The 18,161-nt window shown below is 42.9% G+C and overlaps 1 pseudogene; it reads right to left on the bottom strand.

Moving 5' to 3' along the window:
* The window catches only part of LOC139013224 (E3 ubiquitin-protein ligase RNF168-like), a 175,872-nt pseudogene that overhangs the window by 108,328 nt on the left and 49,383 nt on the right, over positions 1–18,161 (bottom strand).

Below are 18,161 nucleotides of genomic sequence, written 5' to 3'. Positions count from 1 at the left end.
GGTATTAATCTATGTACCCGAGAGTTCATCTAATTAAATTCTTTCGCTTATGACCTAAAGACCTTTCCCTTCTCCTGGTTCAATCAGATAGACATGGTCACCTAGAAACACAGGTTCTATTAGACTAAAAAAAAAATGATGGCTTAAGGGGGAATGATTTGAAAGCACACTTGCAAAGTTTTAAAATTTTAGTTAAATGTTGTCATGAGTGGGGAAGAGTAAGAGGAGAAACAGGAACCATGCAGCTGTGAGTGTATAGAGAGGTGATGTTTCTATGGCAGGACCAAATGCTTTAACAGTCCATTCATTAGGGTATATTTAAAATACATAATGACCCATTAATATTTGACATAGGAGGCAAGAACATACAATGGGGTAAAGTCAGTCTATTCAATAAATGGTGTTGGGAAAATTGGACAGATAAATAAAAAAAAAGAAACTAGACCACTAACTTACACCACACACAAGAATAAACTTGAAATGGATTAAAGACTTAAACGTAAGTCACAAAACCATGAAAGTATAGAAAAAAACATAGTAAAATTTCAGACATTTCTCGTAGCAATATTTTTGTCTAATATATTTCCTTGGGCAAGGGAAACAAAGGAAAAAAATAAACAAATTCGACTACATAAAACTAAAAAGCTTTTGTATAGCAGAAGAAACCATCAACAAAATGAAAAGGGAGCCCACTGTATGGGCGAACATATTTGCCAATGATACATCTGAAAGGGGTTAATTTCCAAAATATATAGAGAACAAATACAACTCAACTCCGAAAAAAACCCCAAACCCAAACAATCCAATTAAAAAATGGGCAAAGGACCTGAATAGACAATTCTCTAAAGAGGACATACAGATGGCCAATAGACGTAGGAAAAAATGTTCAAAGTCACTAATCATCAGAGAGATGCAAATTAAAACCACAAGAGATATCACCTCACACCTGTCATAATGGCTATCAATAAATCAACAAAAAACAAGTGTTGGTGAGGCTGTGGAGAAAAAGGAGCCCTTGTGCACTGTTGGTGGGAATGCAGACTGGCACAACCACTGTGAAAAACAGTATGGAGTTACTTCAAAAAATTAAAAATGAAACTTCCTTTTGACCCAGCAATCCTAATTCTGGGAATATATCTAAAGCAGTGGTTCTCAACCTTCTGGCCCTTTAAATACAGTTCCTCATGTTGTGACCCAACCATAAAATTATTTTAATTGCTACTTCATAACTGTAATGTTGCTACTGTTATGAATCGTAATTTAAATATCTGATATGCAGGATGGTCTTAGGCAACCCCTGTGAAAGGGTCGTTCGACTGCCAAAGGGGACGCGACCCACAGGTTGAGAACCGCTGCTTTAGAGGGTTTGTCAGCAGGGAACTAAACCACGTTACCTGTCTAGGGAGAGGCTTAGAAACAGAAGCTTTAAGTGTCCCTGACACTAAAGCGCCTTTGAAGCTTCAACTCATCGGATAGCCAACACGTATATACCCTGCAAAGGTCTTTGACACTAATAACTGCCTCCCCCCATGGTCCTGCCCCCAATCACTGCCCCTCCCCCATCAGGGGTGGGCAGCCAGACCCCACCCATGCACAAATTCGTGCACCAGGCCTCTAGTCCTACATAAAGTCCAAACTTCTTATCATAGCCTCCCAAGCCTTCTATTATCTGACTCTGACTCCTCTTTCCAACTTCACCCCCTCCTTTGCAAAGGCTAGAATATCTCCCCAAGCTACAAACTAGAAGTTTAAAAAATGCTACTAATTTTGTTATAACCTCATATTATTTGTGGCAACTGGGATAATAATATGGTAGCTCTTTCCTGGAAACAGCATGTCAAAACCCCAAAGGAACCAATGGTTGGACTCTAATCCAAAACATAGTCCTTAAATTAGGAAGCAGCCTGATTGCTATGAGCAGTGAGATTTTTTAGGAAAGCTACTTAGAATATTATCTGTGCCACAATGGAGGAGAATTGGGCCGGCAATTTAATGAACATCATAAAATCTGCTGAGAATAAGCAATGACCACAAACCCTAAACTAGTACTCCTCAGGGCTGAAATAATGTAATGGTTCAAAATGGACCCTGGGGTCTTGGGCTGCATTGTTCTCTCCGAATGGTCCCCTTATTTATGGGGACAATAATAAATAAAGTTCTAGGTAGGCAATTTGGCTTGAACTTTGTAAAAAGAGATGAGGGCATGCCCATCTTTCCTTTCTGGCATGCCCCCCACCTGGTCTGGACCCCTCTTGCTGCTCTGTGCCAGACCTGCCACACTATGCACCATGCATCACGGTCTCTCTTTATCTCCCTCCCACCCACCCAATGTGAGTCACATTTTCTCAGTGCCCTACCCCCAACTAGAAGCTGACTGGAGTATTGATCCCAGGTGTTCCCCTGTAATAGAGTATACATCCACTCCCTTTGCCAAGTCACTTCATAGTGCTCTCCCACTGTGGGTAAAATATACTTTTCTGCCCCTTCAATACTGACATTGCTTTAGCCAATGAATGTTAGTAGATGTGACATAAACAAAGACCTTAAATGTGACTTCATAGTTTGGCTTGTGCTTTTGTGCTCCTGTGATTTGCCATGAGAAAAATAACGTCTCCAGGTAGCTGCTGGTCCTGGGAGAATGAGAAATTTGGGGTAGCAGATATAAATGCAACTGATCCCAGTCAAACCCAGCAGAGCCAACCTGCAGCCCCATGAGCAAAAATATATAAATGTTTGTATTTGTAAGGCACTGAGTTTTTGAGATGGTTTTTTACTCAGAATTATTGTGGCAAAAACTGAATACAATAGTAAACCAATTTTCATGAGGGCAATCATGATTAGTATTACCTATCATATGCCAAGTTTTTAACTATGCAATGGAAACAAGAAGAACTTAACTCAAATGGTTACAGCTAGAAATAAATGAGATAACAATTGCAAAGCCCTTGGGTAGGGATTGGGCCACAGAAAAATGCAACAGAGTCATTTTGAGATTATTTCATTAATCTGTTACCTTTCTAAGTTTATTTGTATTTTCAGATGTTTTCCCAAAATAGGATGGTTAAATTTATAAGTACAGCTTCTAGTTAAGACCTCTTAGGTACTCTCTGCCCACTAAACCACAATATCAGTTTGGGAATGCCCAAAGGATAGAAAGATTTAGGGATGGATAGCTGAAAGAGGGGAGAAAAAAACAAAAGAGTATTTACTTAGAAAATTTGGGAGGCAAATATACTTGGAAGAAAAAATATTCAGGCCAAACAGTCTCCAGTACGATAAGTAGCTTGAACAAAATTCTATAATTTTAACCTCCCCTGACCAACACAGCCAAGATAAGCCTCAATAAGTTCTTCCTAGCACTAAGCATTTGCCTCCAACAAAGCCTCAGGTCTGATTTACAACTCTTCAAAGTTAACCTTTGAAGGAAGCTTTACTATACCCTAGGGCAGCGGTTCTCAACCTGTGGGTCGTGACCCCTTTGGGGGTCGAACGACCCTTTCACAGGGGTCGCCTAAAACCATCGGAAAACACATATGTAATTACACATTGTTTTTGTGATTAATCACTATGCTTTAATTATGTTCAATTTGTAACAATGAAAATACATCCTGCATATCAGATATTTACATTACGATTCATAACAGTAGCAAAATTACAGTTATGAAGTAGCAACGAAAATAATTTTATGGTTGGGGGTCAGCACAACATGAGGAACTGTATTAAAGGGTCTCGGCATTAGGAAGGTTGAGAACCACTGCCCTAGGGGCATAGAGGCACTATGTTAGAATTATCACTGATTCATTCAGGTCCCTTCTTTTTTTTTTTTTTTTTTTTTTTAATATATTTTATTGATTTTTTACAGAGAGGAAGAGAGAGGGATAGAGAGCCAGAAACATCAATGAGAGAGAAACATTGATCAGCTGCCTCCTGCACACCCCCCACTGGGGATGTGCCCGCAACCAAGGTATATGCCCTTGACCGGAATCGAACCCGGGACCCTTGAGTCCGCAGGCCGACGCTCTATCCACTGAGCCAAACCGGTTCTGGCTCAGGTCCCTTCTTAAAAGAATCTATTTATTTCACTAAATTCTGACTAAATATGACTATTAAAGTCAAAACGCTTTCCACAGAAAATTTGTCCTTTTCTTTTTCTAAACACTTCACATGATTTAAACAAAACCACTTTATGCTCAGTTATACAGTAGTTTTACTTAGTATTTTAAAATAGGACACCACTTTAACACAGAGGAGTGAATTTCTAATGTTAAACTTGGAAACAATATGTTAAGTAAATAGTGGAGAGAGATTTGAGAGGGAGAGGAAGCTTTATAAGACCTGGCAAATCACAGCAAATAGTTATCCCTTTATTTCATCTACTGACCAAGACAATAATGGCTGAATCAAGACAAAACTACAGAAGGATTTCAATTGGTTTCTAAAGAACCTGAAAAATATGCTGTAAGTATTTCTTTTAGAAAAAGTAACAGTTCCAATATGAGTAATTTTTATCACCCCTTGGGCATCAAGATTCTGAGTCCTGCTTTCATGAATGCCTATTCTGAAGGAATCCAGTGTTTTCTATAAGACAATGGAAGGACATTTATTGGGCAGCTACTATGTACTCTACTAGGGGACTTGCAGCATTATAAAGTAGGTACAGGGCCAGCTTCATGAGCATGTGACAAGTACAATCACATAGAGCCCTGCTCTCAGAGGGCCCTGCGTGTGTTTAAAAGCTCTGCTGTTGCCATCTTGAAATTTTTAATAATTTTATCTTATATCATGTTTTTTTTGTTTGTTTTGTGTGTTTTCTTTTTCCAGCATGTGTTTTATAAGTGAAGTTGAATGGGACAATGGAGCATGCATAAGAGCAAAGTAGGTATATGCATGTGTCAGCTGTAACTTGCCATTTCAAGTTACCCAAATAAGCTTCTATCACATGCTTATTTGGGTCTCACTAAAACCCAAAATATAGTTGGCCCACCAGAATTCTGTGGTCATATTCCATAGAGCATACCTGTGACTGAGTAAGCCGGGTCACTGACAGATCAGAGTCCATGCTTTACCCTTTTGAACCAGGACTTGCTTGGAACAAAACATAAGGTAATGGTACTCTAAGAAACATGAAGGACCTAGGAATCCTATCACGTCCTTTTTTTTATCCTATTACTTCTCAATATCACTAATGATGAAAATGATGACACAGGAAAAAAATAAAATAAAATAAAGGAAAGATAAGGCAACTCAGTCCTTCCTTCCTCATCAGGAATTGAAGGTAGAGAGTGTTGGTAAAATGTGCCCATATAAATAAGTAAAATAAAAAGTTAGTTTTATGCAGTTTTTTCCCCACTGTTCTGGTAAGAATGAAATAGATATGCATGTATGAGTTAAAAAATGCTGATTATTCCACATGAGTTAAATGTCCTTATATTGGCATTTATATATATTGTAAATATCTATTGGCATTATCTACACTAATAAAAGAGAAACATGGTAATTGGCGTACGACCGCTACCCTTCCCATTGGCTAATCAGCGTATCCTTATGCAAATTAACTGTCAGCCAAGATGGCGGCCGGCAGCCAGGCAGCTGGAAGCTAACAGGAGGCTTTCTTGCTGTGGACTCCAACGTTCCCCGCCGGCCTCTGAGCTTCAGTCGGAAACATAGTAACATTTACAGAAGATAAACAAAACTCCAGAAACCTCCTGTCAGTCAGCCGGGATCTCAGAGCTGGAGTCGCAACATTGTTTCGAATACAGAAAACAAAGGCCAGAAACCTGCTTTCAGCCGAGCCTCAGAGAGAAAGCCGGCTCTCAGCTCCAGTGACAGCCATAGAAGGTAAATAAATGCCAGAATAAAAAAAAAAGAAAAAAAGGAGAGGTTTGGAGCTTCAGTCGCCCGCCAGCCTGAAAACGGCCCTCAGCCCCTCACCCAGACTGGCCAGGCACCCCAGTGGGGACCCCACCCTGAAGCAACAAGATGGCGGCTAATTTGCATACTGAAGGCAGGCGGCAGCAGGCAAGGCTGTCTGCGGTCTGGGACCCGGATCTGTGACCCTGCCGGGCGGGATCAGCGGAGCCGCGAGGCCTCCCGGCACCGGGATCAGCGTGACAAGGGGCAGCACCCAAACGCCCTGATTGCCCTGTGGCTCTGTGTGTGACAGGGGGCAGCGCCCCAACCCCCTGATCGGCCCTGCTCTGTGGGTGATAGAGGGCGGCGTCCCAACCCCCTGATTGCCCTGCGGCTCTGTGTGGGACAGGGTGTGGCGCCTCAACTACCCCCCCCCCCCCCACGGGCCCTGCTCTGTATGTGACAGGGGGCGGTGCCCCAGCTCCCCTATTGGCCCTACTCTGTGCATGACAGGGGGGAGCTCCCAAAACCCCTGACTGACCCTGCTCTGTGCATGACAAGGGGGAGCTCCCCAAACCCCTGATGGGCCCTGCTCTGTGTATGACAGGGTACGGAGCCCCAACCCCCTGATGGGCCCTGCTCTGTGTGTGACAGGGTACGGAGCCCCAACCCCCTGATGGGCCCTGCTCTGTGTGTGACAGGGTACGGAGTCCCAACCCCCTGATGGGTCCTGCTCTGTGAATGGCAGGGGGTGGCACTGCAACTTCCCCATCAACCCTTCCTTGAGTGTGACAGGGGGGGTGCCCCAACCCCCCAATCGGCCCTACCCTGAGCGTGACTAGGGGTGGCATTGCAACCTCCCCATCCGCCCTGCTCTGTGCATGACAGGGGGCGGCGCCCCAACTCCCCAATCGGCCATGCTCTGAGCCCGACCAGGGGCTGCACCTAGGGATTGGGCCTGCCCTCTGCCACCCGGGAGCAGGCCTAAGCCAGCAGGTCGTTATCTCCCGAGGGGTCCCAGACTGCAAGAGGGCACAGGCAGGGCTGAGGGACCCCCTCTCCCCCCGAGTGCACAAATTTTTGTGCACCGGGCCTCTAGTGCAATATAAAGATGAATGATCAAATTTATGGTAATAATTTAAGTCTTTTTTATGCTTATAATGATCATATCATTATAAGTAATAAAATATTTATAAAGGAATAAAGCTTTATATATCAGTGCTTTTAACAGTACCTTTTTCCTGCTTTTTGAACAAGGAGTCTGGCATTTTCCTTTTGCTGTGGGCCCCACAAATTATGTAGCTAGGCCTGAGTAGGTACTATTATCCCCTATTTATAAATTTAAAAAATTATAATCAGAGAGATTAAGTAGCTTTCCCAAGACCACATTATTAGCAAGTGGCAAGCACCAGATTCAAACGTAAGTCTGACTCCAAAGATAATGCTCCTCAACCATTCCATACTACATGCAAACTACAGCTGGGGAAGGGCCCAATGGTAAATTTTACCATTCATCTTTATATTGCATAATGCAAATATATATCTACAGTCTTGAGACTGAATCTGGTCTTCAACTCCTGCTCAGGTAGACTTGTTTGAAGCAAAATTTGGATTAAGACTCACCCCATGAACCAAAAAGTAGCTGGAAAGTTAAGAAGGCTGTTTTAAGAAATTTCTTCTAGCATTCTTTTCACTAACCTGTGATTTGGTTTCTCAGCTTAGCAGGTCCACTTGAGATCATTAATTCAAATACAAGTTCATCATGCTCAGCTGACAAATAACCTTCAATTTTCTCTCAAACTCTCTTGTTTCTAAAATCCCATACATGGAGTCACATGGAAATGTCTCATTTAATTTTTTATATAGGTCATAATTACCAACTACATGGTCCAAGGAATCATGTTGATATGATTACAATCTACATGTTTCTAATACCTTTTGCTAATTCACCTTTTTTTGCCTAATATTTCATAAGCTTCATACTGTCCATAAGACCTTGGGCCTCTAACAATTTACCTTCTGCCTTAAGGAGACATTCTCCTAGATTCACAGCAACAGGTTCTAAGTCTTTCCTCTCTCATCTTCCTTAGTAGCATTTACAAAGTCAGAGTCAGCACACATATAGATTAACTAGAGGCCCGGTGCACGGATTCGTGCACTGGTGGGGTCCTTCAGCCTGGCCTGTGGGGATTGGGCCAAAACCGGCTCTCCGACATCCCCGGAGGGGTCCCTGATTGCGAGAGGGGGTTCTCGGGTGACACACCCCAGAATCAGGCTCCCTCCTCTCTGGTTCCAGGTGCATCACCCAAGAACCGCAGCTGTCAAGTCACCGTAGCTTGGCAGCTCCTGCATTGAGCGTCTGCCCCCTGGTGGTCAGTGTGCATAATAGCTACCAATCACAGCATCTGGCCCCTGGTGGTCATTGGGTATCATAGGTACCATTAGGAGGGTCACTTAGGCTTTTATATATATAAACTAGAGGCCCGGTGCACGAAATCATGCACGGGGGCGGGGGGGCTCTCAGCCCAGCCTGCACCCTCTCCAATCCGGGACTCCTGCAGGATCAGGACTAAACTGGCTGTCAGACATCCCTCTCGCAATCCGGGACCCCTGGCTCCTAACCGCTTGCCTGCCTGCCTGCCTGCCTGATCGCCCCTAACCCCTCTGCCTTAACCACCTCTGCCTGCCTGCCTGATTGCCCCTAACCCCTCTGCCTACCGGCCTAATCACCTCCTAACTGCTCCCCTGCCAGCCTGATCACCCCTAACTGCTCCACTGCCTGCCTGATCGCCCCTAACCGCCTCTTCCTCGGCCTCCACCACCGCGGCTTTATCCAGAAGGATGTCCAGAATGACATCTGGAAGGTTGTTTAGCTGTCCGGTCTAATTAGCATATTGCACTTTTATTAGTATAGATAGTTAAGGAATCATAATTCTTTGTTACCTGTAAATGATCAGTAAGAGAGTTATCTTTTTATCACACATACAGGGGGAAAGTGTTTATAAAGCTAGAAAATACAAATTAGGACAAAGAGCCTTCCTTTTATCTTCTTGAAATAGCAGTTACCACCTATATATTCAAGGTATTTTGTTCTTTTTTTTTTTTCAACTTTTCCCTATAGAATTGTGGAGCTGCTTCCAAAACTGAAAATGTGAAATATTTGTGTCAAAAAATTTATTACAGCAACTCTTCCTTTGAGATTTTCGGAGAATTGAATATATTTCATAGCTATTTCCAGACATAGAACACAAAAACTGTTGTCAAGAAAATTTCCTCTAAGACTGATGCAGCGAAGATGTTACTGTCAGAAAAACAATAAATTCTTCAATGATAATAATTTCTATAAAACATTTCTGAAAGAATAGGAATAACACTACATAAATATTCTTACTTGAATTTACTTGAGAAGACATGCATAAACATAAACTGTATTAATAGGTTTAAAATTTACACTACATGAAGTCTTGAAAAATATTCCCCGTGATATTCAAATCCATGGAATCACACTGCTAGCCAAAGAATAAGAGGAAAAGTGGAGGTTGCAAAGACACACAACCAGAGACTTTAGACCAAACCTAAATGTAGTATATCGCCATAAAATATTTTTAAATATTTCATTTAAATTATTTTTCTTATGCCAAAAACTGCTCATCTGGTCTCCATTTCCAAAGGAAAGAACAGTGAGCTTACTATATGAGGAAACTAAAAGCAAATGGCATTCTTATTTATAATATGGTGCTTGAGAAAGTGTATGATTTTAATTTAAAGAAGCATAATTAGCCCTAACCGGCTTGGCTCAGTGGATAGAGCGTCGGCCTGCAGACTGAAGTGTCCCAGGTTTGATTCCAGTCAAGGGCATGTACCTTGGTTGTGGGCACTCCCCAGTAGGGGGTGTGCAAGAGGCAGCTGATCTATGTTTCTCTCACATCGATGTTTCTAACTCTCTATCTCTCTCCCTTCCTCTCTGTAAAAAACCAATAAAATATATTTTGTTTTAAAAATCAATAAAATATATTTTTTAAAAAGCATAATTATTCATAGCAGCACAATTCACCATAGCTAAGATCTGGAAACAGCCTAAATGCCCATCAGTAGATGAATGGATTAGAAAACTGTGGTACATCTACACGATGGAATACTATGCTGCTGTAAGAAAGAAGGTACTCTTACCATTTGCAACAGCATGGATGGAGCTGGAGAGCATTATGCTAAGTGAAATAAGCCAGTCAATGAAGGAAAAATACCACATGATCTCACTCATTCATGGATAATAGAGACCATTATAAACGTTTGAACAATAATAGATACAGAGGCAGAGCTGCCTCACACAGATTGTCAAACTGCAGCGGGAAGGCCGGGGAGGGTTGGGGGGCAGGAGGGAGGGGGTTAAGAGATCAACTGAAGGGCTTGTATGCGTGCATATGAGCATAACCAATGGACATAAGACACTGGGGGGTAGGGGAAGCCGGGGTATTGTCAAGAGCGGGGGGAAAAAAAAGGACACATATGTAATACCCTTTGTAATGCTTTAAGCAATTTAAAAAAAAAAAAGCATAATTACATAAATACAATGTAATAAATATGGTGTCTGTGATATTGTGACATTGATACTGTGATAGCCAGCTTTCCAAGATTGCCCCAATAATCATAGTCTCATACTCATGCCCTTAGATAGTCTTCTCCCACTCTGAATCATGGCTAGCCTATGTGACAAATACTGCAGAAATAAAAGACATTCCAGCTTCAGCCTTGTTCTGTCTTGGATTACCAGCCATGCCAGTCACATGTCATGATGATGCTCAAGCAGCCTATTGAGAAGCCAAACTGAAGAACTAAGGCCTGCCACCATTATCCAGGACCAACTTGCCAGCCACATGAGCCAACCACTTTGTATACAAATCCTCCATTCCCCATCAGTTCTTTCTATGACTGCAATCTCATGAAAGATCCCAAACTAGAATCATCTAGCTAAGCTAGCTGCTACTGAATTTCTGACAATAAATAATAAATATTTATTGCTCAAAGAGCCAAAGTTATAAAGTAATTTGTTGTGCAGCAACAGATGACTAATACACTGGCTTTCTCAACATGATAGGCAGATGTTCTGACACAGGAAATCTACATTTTGGTGAGATCAGGAGAAATTAATTATTTGCTTTACAAGTTAATGAATTCAATTTTATCAGGTTAGCCAAAAAGTGATGAGTCCCTAGATCACTCATGTTCACTGGATGTCAAACTCACAACAGTGTTACTCTTAACCCAAAATGCCTATTTAATAATTTACAATGGGAAGTGGACCAGCCATTGCTCAGAATGCTAGGTGCTTTCAAGAGGAAAAATTAAAATCTAATGATTGTTTTATAAGGTTAGAAGTAAGAAAGAGGATCATTAGGTATTCTTACAGAATATGCCCATGAAATATGGAAACTGAATTTTAAAATTCTTTCTTCTGTCTAGTATATCACTTTTAAAAGAACAGAGTCAATAGAAACAGAGTACTCTTTAAGCTTGCAAATACAATAAGTTACAGGGGTCTTTAAAGTAATCAATAATAGAACTATAACAGCTTGGCCAGTGTAGCTCAGTGGTTGAGCACCAACCCATGAACTAAGAGGTTGCTGGTTCCATTTCTGGTCAGGGAACATGTCTGGATTGCAGGCTCAATCCCCAGTAGGGGCATGCAGGAAGCAGCCCATCAATGATGTTTCTTTCTCATCGATGTTATATATATATATATATATATATATATATATATATATATACACTAATAAAAGAGAAACATGGTAATTAGCGTACGACTGCTACCCTTCCCATTGGCTAATCAGCATATCCTTATGCAAATTAACTGTCAGCCAAGATGGCGGCTGGCATCCAGGCAGCTGGAAGCGAACATAAGGCTTGCTTGCTCCAGTGACTGCAGACTCCAACGTTCCCCGCCTGCCTTGCCAGCCTCTGAGCTGGCAGTTTGAAACATTCTAACAAATATAGAAGCTAAACAAAACCCCAGAAACCAGCTTTCAGCCGGCTGGGATCTCAGAGCTGGAGTTACACATTGTTTCGATTATAGAACACAAACAAACCAGATACCGGCTTTTCAGCAGCAGAGGCCTTGGCCCAGAATAAAATAAAAAAAAAGAAAAAAAGGAGCGGTTGGGAGCTTCAGTCAAAAACCGCCAGCCTGAAAGCAGCCCTCAGCCCCTCACTCAGACTGGCCAGGTACCCCAGTGGGGACCCCCACCCTGAAGGGTGTGTGACCAGCTGCAAACAGCCATCATCCCCTCATCCAGGCTGGCCAGGCACCCCAGTGGGGACCCCCACCTTGATCCAGGACACCCTTCAGGGAAAACCAGCCGGCCCCCAGGCCTCTATCCTATACAGTAAAAGGGTAACATGCCTCCCAGCACCGGGATCAATGGAGCCGCGAGGCCTCCTGGCACCGGATCAGCGTGACAGGGGGCAGCGCCCAAACCCCCTGATCGCCCTGCAGCTCTGTGAGTGACAGGGGGTGGGGCCACAACCTCCCTACCCGCCCTGCTCTGTTTGTGACAGGGGGTGAGGCCACAACCTCCCTATCCGCCCTGCTCTGTGTGTGACAGGGGGCGGGGCCACAACCTCCCTATCCGCCCTGCTCTGTTTGTGACAGGGGAAGGTGCCCCAACCCCCTGATCAGCCCTGCTCTGTGCCTGATAGGGGGGAGCTCCCCAATCCCCTGAGCGACCTGCGGCTCTGTGTGTGACAGGGTGCGGCGTCCCAACCCCCTGATCGGCCCTGCTGTGTGTGACAGGGTAGAGCCATAACCTCCCCATTGGCCCTGCCCTGAGTGTGACAGTGGCGGTGCCCCAACCCCCTGATCTGCCCTGCTCTGTGGGTGACAGGGGGCGGTGCCCTAACTCCCCTATCGGCCCTACCCTGTGCGTGACAGGGAGGAGCTCCCCAACCCCCTGATGGGCCCTGCTCTGTGCGTCACAGGGTAGAGCCATAACCTCCCCATCGGCCCTGCCCTGAGTGTGACAGTGGCGGTGCCCCAACCCCCTGATCTGCCCTGCTCTGTGGGTGACAGGGGGCGGTGCCCTAACTCCCCTATCGGCCCTACCCTGTGCGTGACAGGGGGGAGCTCCCCAACCCCCTGATGGGCCCTGCTCTGTGCGTCACAGGGGGGAGCTCCTCAATCCCCTGATCGGCCCTGATCTGTGCATGACAGGGGGCAGCGCCCAACCCCCTGATTGGCCCTGCTCTGTGCATGACAGGGGGCAGCGCCCCAACCCTCTGATTGGCCCTGCTCTGTGCGTGACAGGGGGTGGCGCCGCAACCTCCCCATCAACCCTTCCTTGAGTGTGACAGGGGACGGTGCCCCAACCCCTCAATCGGCCCCACGCTGAGCGTGACTGAGGGTGGCATCTCAACCTCCCAATCCGCCCTGCCCTGTGCATGACAGGGGGCGGCACCCCAACTCCCCAATCAGCCCTGCTCTGAGCCCGACCAGGGGCTGCACCTAGGGATTGGGCCTGCCCTCTGCCACCCAGGAGCAGGCCTAAGCCAGCAGGTCATTATCTCCTGAGGGGTCCCAGACAGCGAGAGGGCACAGGCCGGGCTGAGGGACCCCCCTCCCCCCCCACATGTGCACAAATTTTTGTGCACAGGGCCTCTAGTATATATATATATCCATCCCTTCTTCTCTCTATAAAAATCAGTAAAAACATATTTTTTTAAAAAAGAACTATAATAGTTATTAAGAGACTAAGAAACACCGGAGTACAGCCCTAAGTTTTCAGGGAGAGCGTTTATACTCTCCCATAAAACATCTCTTCATTTTACAATAGAAACCCCCTGCTGTTCTGCCCCAGCCACACCAGCATGCTTCTGTGTTGAAGGTGCTGCTGGAATCCATCTGCAAACAAAGCCCCCAATTTGCTTATCCCTCAGAATGCCTCTCTACCATATAAATGTAAAACCTACTCAGGGAAACCCAGCAAGGAAAGTTTCTTTGCCTTTGCTTTCATTTACGTCGTCTTCCTCCACCCCCACATTCTTGTCCCAGTGCCTTTTTCTTCCAGAAAGCTAATTCATTTAATGTCTGATAATCTATTTAATGTATTATCCTTCCCAGTGGACTTGCATTTTACCAGGTAAAATGCCTATCTAGACATATTTCAGGTTTCAGGACCTCTGATTAGGTCTTGATTTTTAAGCTTTAATATGTATAAGAATTATTAAGAACTTTAAAAATGCAATTCCCTGGTCTCACTCCTACAGATGTTTAATGCATTACTACGGTAGGGCCCAGAAACCTGCATTTATAACAAATGGAAGAAATCTGAAGACCACTCTTTGATTATATGTAATGGGAAATATTTTGGGACTAAGGAAACCTGGATTATTAGTAACCACCAGCAAATAAAGCTTCTTCCCTCTTTCTTCAACCTCCTTGCAATTATAGTTATTTCATTTCCAAACCAGTTGGAATTATCTTGCTGCTCACCCTGCAAACCCAGACTCACAAGTGTACACTTTCTCAACAGGCCTTCAAATTACAGTTTGGTTCAGATGGACTTCATGTTAAAGTTAGGCTGTTGTTCTCAGGCTGAGAGTTATGCTAGGGACACAACTGATCCATACGCCATGATTCCCTGGCTTAAGGCTCTTTCTTATTCTGTCCTTTCAGCACTTGCCTACCCTCAAGGATTTCCAAGCTAGATAAGCTGTCAATCACTGATGATCACAGACCCTCTTCTGCCCAGCCAGGTCCTTAACATTGACTCTCCTGAGCCCCTATTTTTCCAAAGGTAACTAATAGACCACTCACATCCTCTAACATAGATACTTGGGAATGGAATCCAAAAACACACGCTTACAAGTTCACCAGTTGCACTCTGTATAAAAATCATTAGTATTAAGCAATTTCTCAAAATTGCCTAATGATAAAAAGCATCACTAGGTGAAAAAGTTTCCCAGACCTTACCGTCCAATGATTCTGACTGGGGAGGGGAAGGCTTTGTTTTTGACAAGTGTCCCACGTAATTCTAATATTCAGGCAAACTGGGAAACTCTGGCCTAAATTAATGATTTAAGACTATTACACTAGGATAGCTTTCTGAGTTCAGTTTTATATTAGGTTGAACATTAAACCTAGATGCATGGAGCTAGCTGGTATTAGAGAAGTAATCCTCAGAAGATAAATAGTTTATGTTAACGTAAGACACATTCAAACCTGTGAATAATTTTTGTGAGTTTATTTGAGCCAAACTGTTGAAAAGTCCCAGGAAGAGAATCTCGATGAATTGAGATAACGCTCCTGAGGTTGGCAGTTTTTCACCTTGTTTTATACATTATAATCAAAAGAGGAGCCATAAGTGGGTTATCTGAAAGCCATTGGTGATAGATTAGAAGGTGGGAGAAAGCAAAGCAGGGAAACCTCTGGGATTGACACATACTTTTTTTACTTAGGTCGTGCAGGATAGTTAACAGTCAACAGCTAACTCAATAACAATGAGGGGATTTGTGGTCTCCCGCAGAGCAGTGCCTTGAGGTTGTCCAAAAACAGGAAAATTAATTGACATTCTAAAAAGACAATAGGCTCAGTTAAGGTAAAGACTGACCTTTGTCAGAGAACATACTGGCCTAGGACTTGACTACCCATCACAAACTATTTTTAGTTGAAAAATGTTAATTTCAGGCCATCCTATGTGGTTATTTTAGGTCTCAGTTTGCAAGGTCACCAGGCAGGCCTTCCCTGAGTTTGTCAAGTGGCCCCTTTTCGTCCACACTTAACAAGGAATCTTGCACTTATACTTCATCTCTCACATGCAAATATTTTTAATGATAATGAAGGAATTTTTAAACAATACTTGAGCCTTTAAAAAAATTCATGTTGCAAGAGTGAGATTTATCAATTCCCTTTTAAAAAATAAATGTCTTCAATTCTTTAAATCATGTTTCAAATTTAGCCTTGCAAAAAAAGCATTTAAATGGGAAAAATCTTTGACAGAAATATTATGATATATACATACATTATATTATATTTATTGTCTAAATAACATTATCTTTATACTTTACTATGATACATTATATAAGATTATTTAAACTACTTATCTTTAAAATACTATTCTAAATACATATCTACTACTGAAGGGTGGTGGTGTTTTTTCATTCAATAAAAATTTATTGATTCCTATTTACTGGGCACTGTTCTAAATGAAAATTAGACTTATTCAACACAAAGTCCCTGCCTTCGTGAGCGTACATTTGTCATATTGTCATGAAAACAATAAACAATGTAATGTCAAATGGTGATGAGAATCAAGGAAGAAATCTAGAATATGGAAGTAGGAAGTGATAGAAGAGAAGTGGAAATTTTTAGATAGTAGGAAGTGGCAATTTTGAGGTTTCTCTAAGAAGTAAATGAAACAGGGGACAAGACATATCTGGGAGAAGTGCATTCCACAGAGAGAGAGAACAGCAAGTGCAAAGGCACTGGTGCAGTAGGGAAGCTAATAAGACCAGATGTCTATATTTCTCCATCCAGAGATCCTTCACTAAATAACACTACCTCTAAGTCACTAGGGGTGCCACAATGCTCTTTATGCCATATACACTCTCTAGGTTTGAGGGTGACTATGAAAGCCCAGAAGTCACCATGCTTCCCAGCTTGAAACAGATGTACCCCTCACATATACAACGTTGATCCAGGATCTCAGTGTATCATAGTAGATAGAGCTCTGATCTAGGGATCAGGAAACCTGAAGTATATTTTTAAATATTCTAAGTTAAATGTCAATGGCCTGGGTCTCTACCACCATTCAAATAGACCTCCCCTAAATCTCCACATACCTTTGGAATTTAATTTTAGTTGTATAAACCATTGATTCCCTAATATAAATAGTGAAAATGGGAAGAGGAATTCAAATTTTGGATAATAAGACCAGTCATCTGGTGTAGCTCCTTTTATGAACTGTTCAACAATAAAATTACACAAAGTTCTAATTTCCTAGATGGTAATCTATCACAAAATGGTTAAACTACTGAGGAATATAACTTGAAGTTGGAGGTAGGAAATGCTACATGGTCTCCAGTTTATGCACATACTTATATAGAATTCCTCTCCTTGGTAGTGTCATTCTTGGGGAGGTAAACTAGTGATTTATCAAAGAACTAGTGATTTTTATAGTCTTCATCTGAGACAGCAAGGAGTAATGAAAAAGCACTTGTATTGGGAAGACATAAGACCCAAGTTCAAATCCCAGATGTCATTAATTGGCTGTGCGACTCTGAGCAAATGACCTAATATTTCTGTATTTTATAATATTTCTGCCTCAACCATAAAAGAAGATAAGAGTTCTTAACTCTGGCTGGTGTTTCTAAGTTGTTAGAGCATAAGCCTGACCACTGAAGGGTTTTTGGGTTCAATTCCCAGTCAGGGGTACATACTTGGATTGCAGGTTCAATCCTGCCAGAGCTTGTGCAGAAGGCAACTGATGTGTCTCTCTCACATGGATCTCTCTCTCTCTTTCTCTCTCTTTCATTCTCTCTCCTCTATGCCTCCACTCTCTCTAGAAGGTAATGAAAAAAATATCCTTGGGTGAGGATTTTAAAAAATAATTTCTACCATGAACCATTATTCTGAAATAATGTTTTAAAAATGAGATAAAGTGCCCTACCCGGTTTGGTTCAGTAGACAGTGGTAGAGGATTGGCCTGCACACTGAAGAGTCCTAGGTTTGATTCTGGTCAAGGGCACATGCTTGGGTTGCGAGCTCAATCCCCAGTGCGGCGGGGGGGAGCATGCAGGAGGCAGCCAATCAATGATTCTCTCTCATCATTGATGTTTCTATCTCTCTCTCCCTCTCCCTTCCTCTCTGAAATCAATAAAAATAATTTTTTTTCAAAATGAGATGTTATTTATGAAAATGCTTCTTAAACTACAAATTGCTATCCTATCTAATAAAAGAGAAACATGGTAATTAGCCGTACAGCCGTTACCCTTCCCATTGGCTAATCAGTGAGATATGCAAATTAACTGCCAGCCAAGATGGTGGCCAGCAGCCAGGCAGCTTGAAGCGAACAGGGAGGCTTCCTTGCTTCAGTGACGGAGGAATCCAAGCTTCCCCGCCTCTGCTGCCGGCCTCTGAGCTTGCAGTTTGAAACATTGTAATAAATATAGAAGCTAAACAAAACCCCAGAAACCTGTTTTCAGTCAGCCAGGCTTGAGCCAGCAAGACCGCAACATTGTTTCGAATACAGAAGGTAAACAAAGGCCAGAAACCTGCTTTCAGCAGTGGAGCCTCAGAGAGAAAGCCAGCTCTCAGCTCCAGT

The sequence above is a fragment of the Myotis yumanensis genome, unplaced genomic scaffold (assembly GCF_028538775.1).
Source record: "Myotis yumanensis isolate MYYU_CA2020_CCGP unplaced genomic scaffold, mMyoYum1.0.hap1 SCAF_1, whole genome shotgun sequence".
Classification (NCBI taxonomy): domain Eukaryota; kingdom Metazoa; phylum Chordata; class Mammalia; order Chiroptera; family Vespertilionidae; genus Myotis; species Myotis yumanensis.
This window is presented reverse-complemented; position numbering and strand designations above follow the sequence as displayed.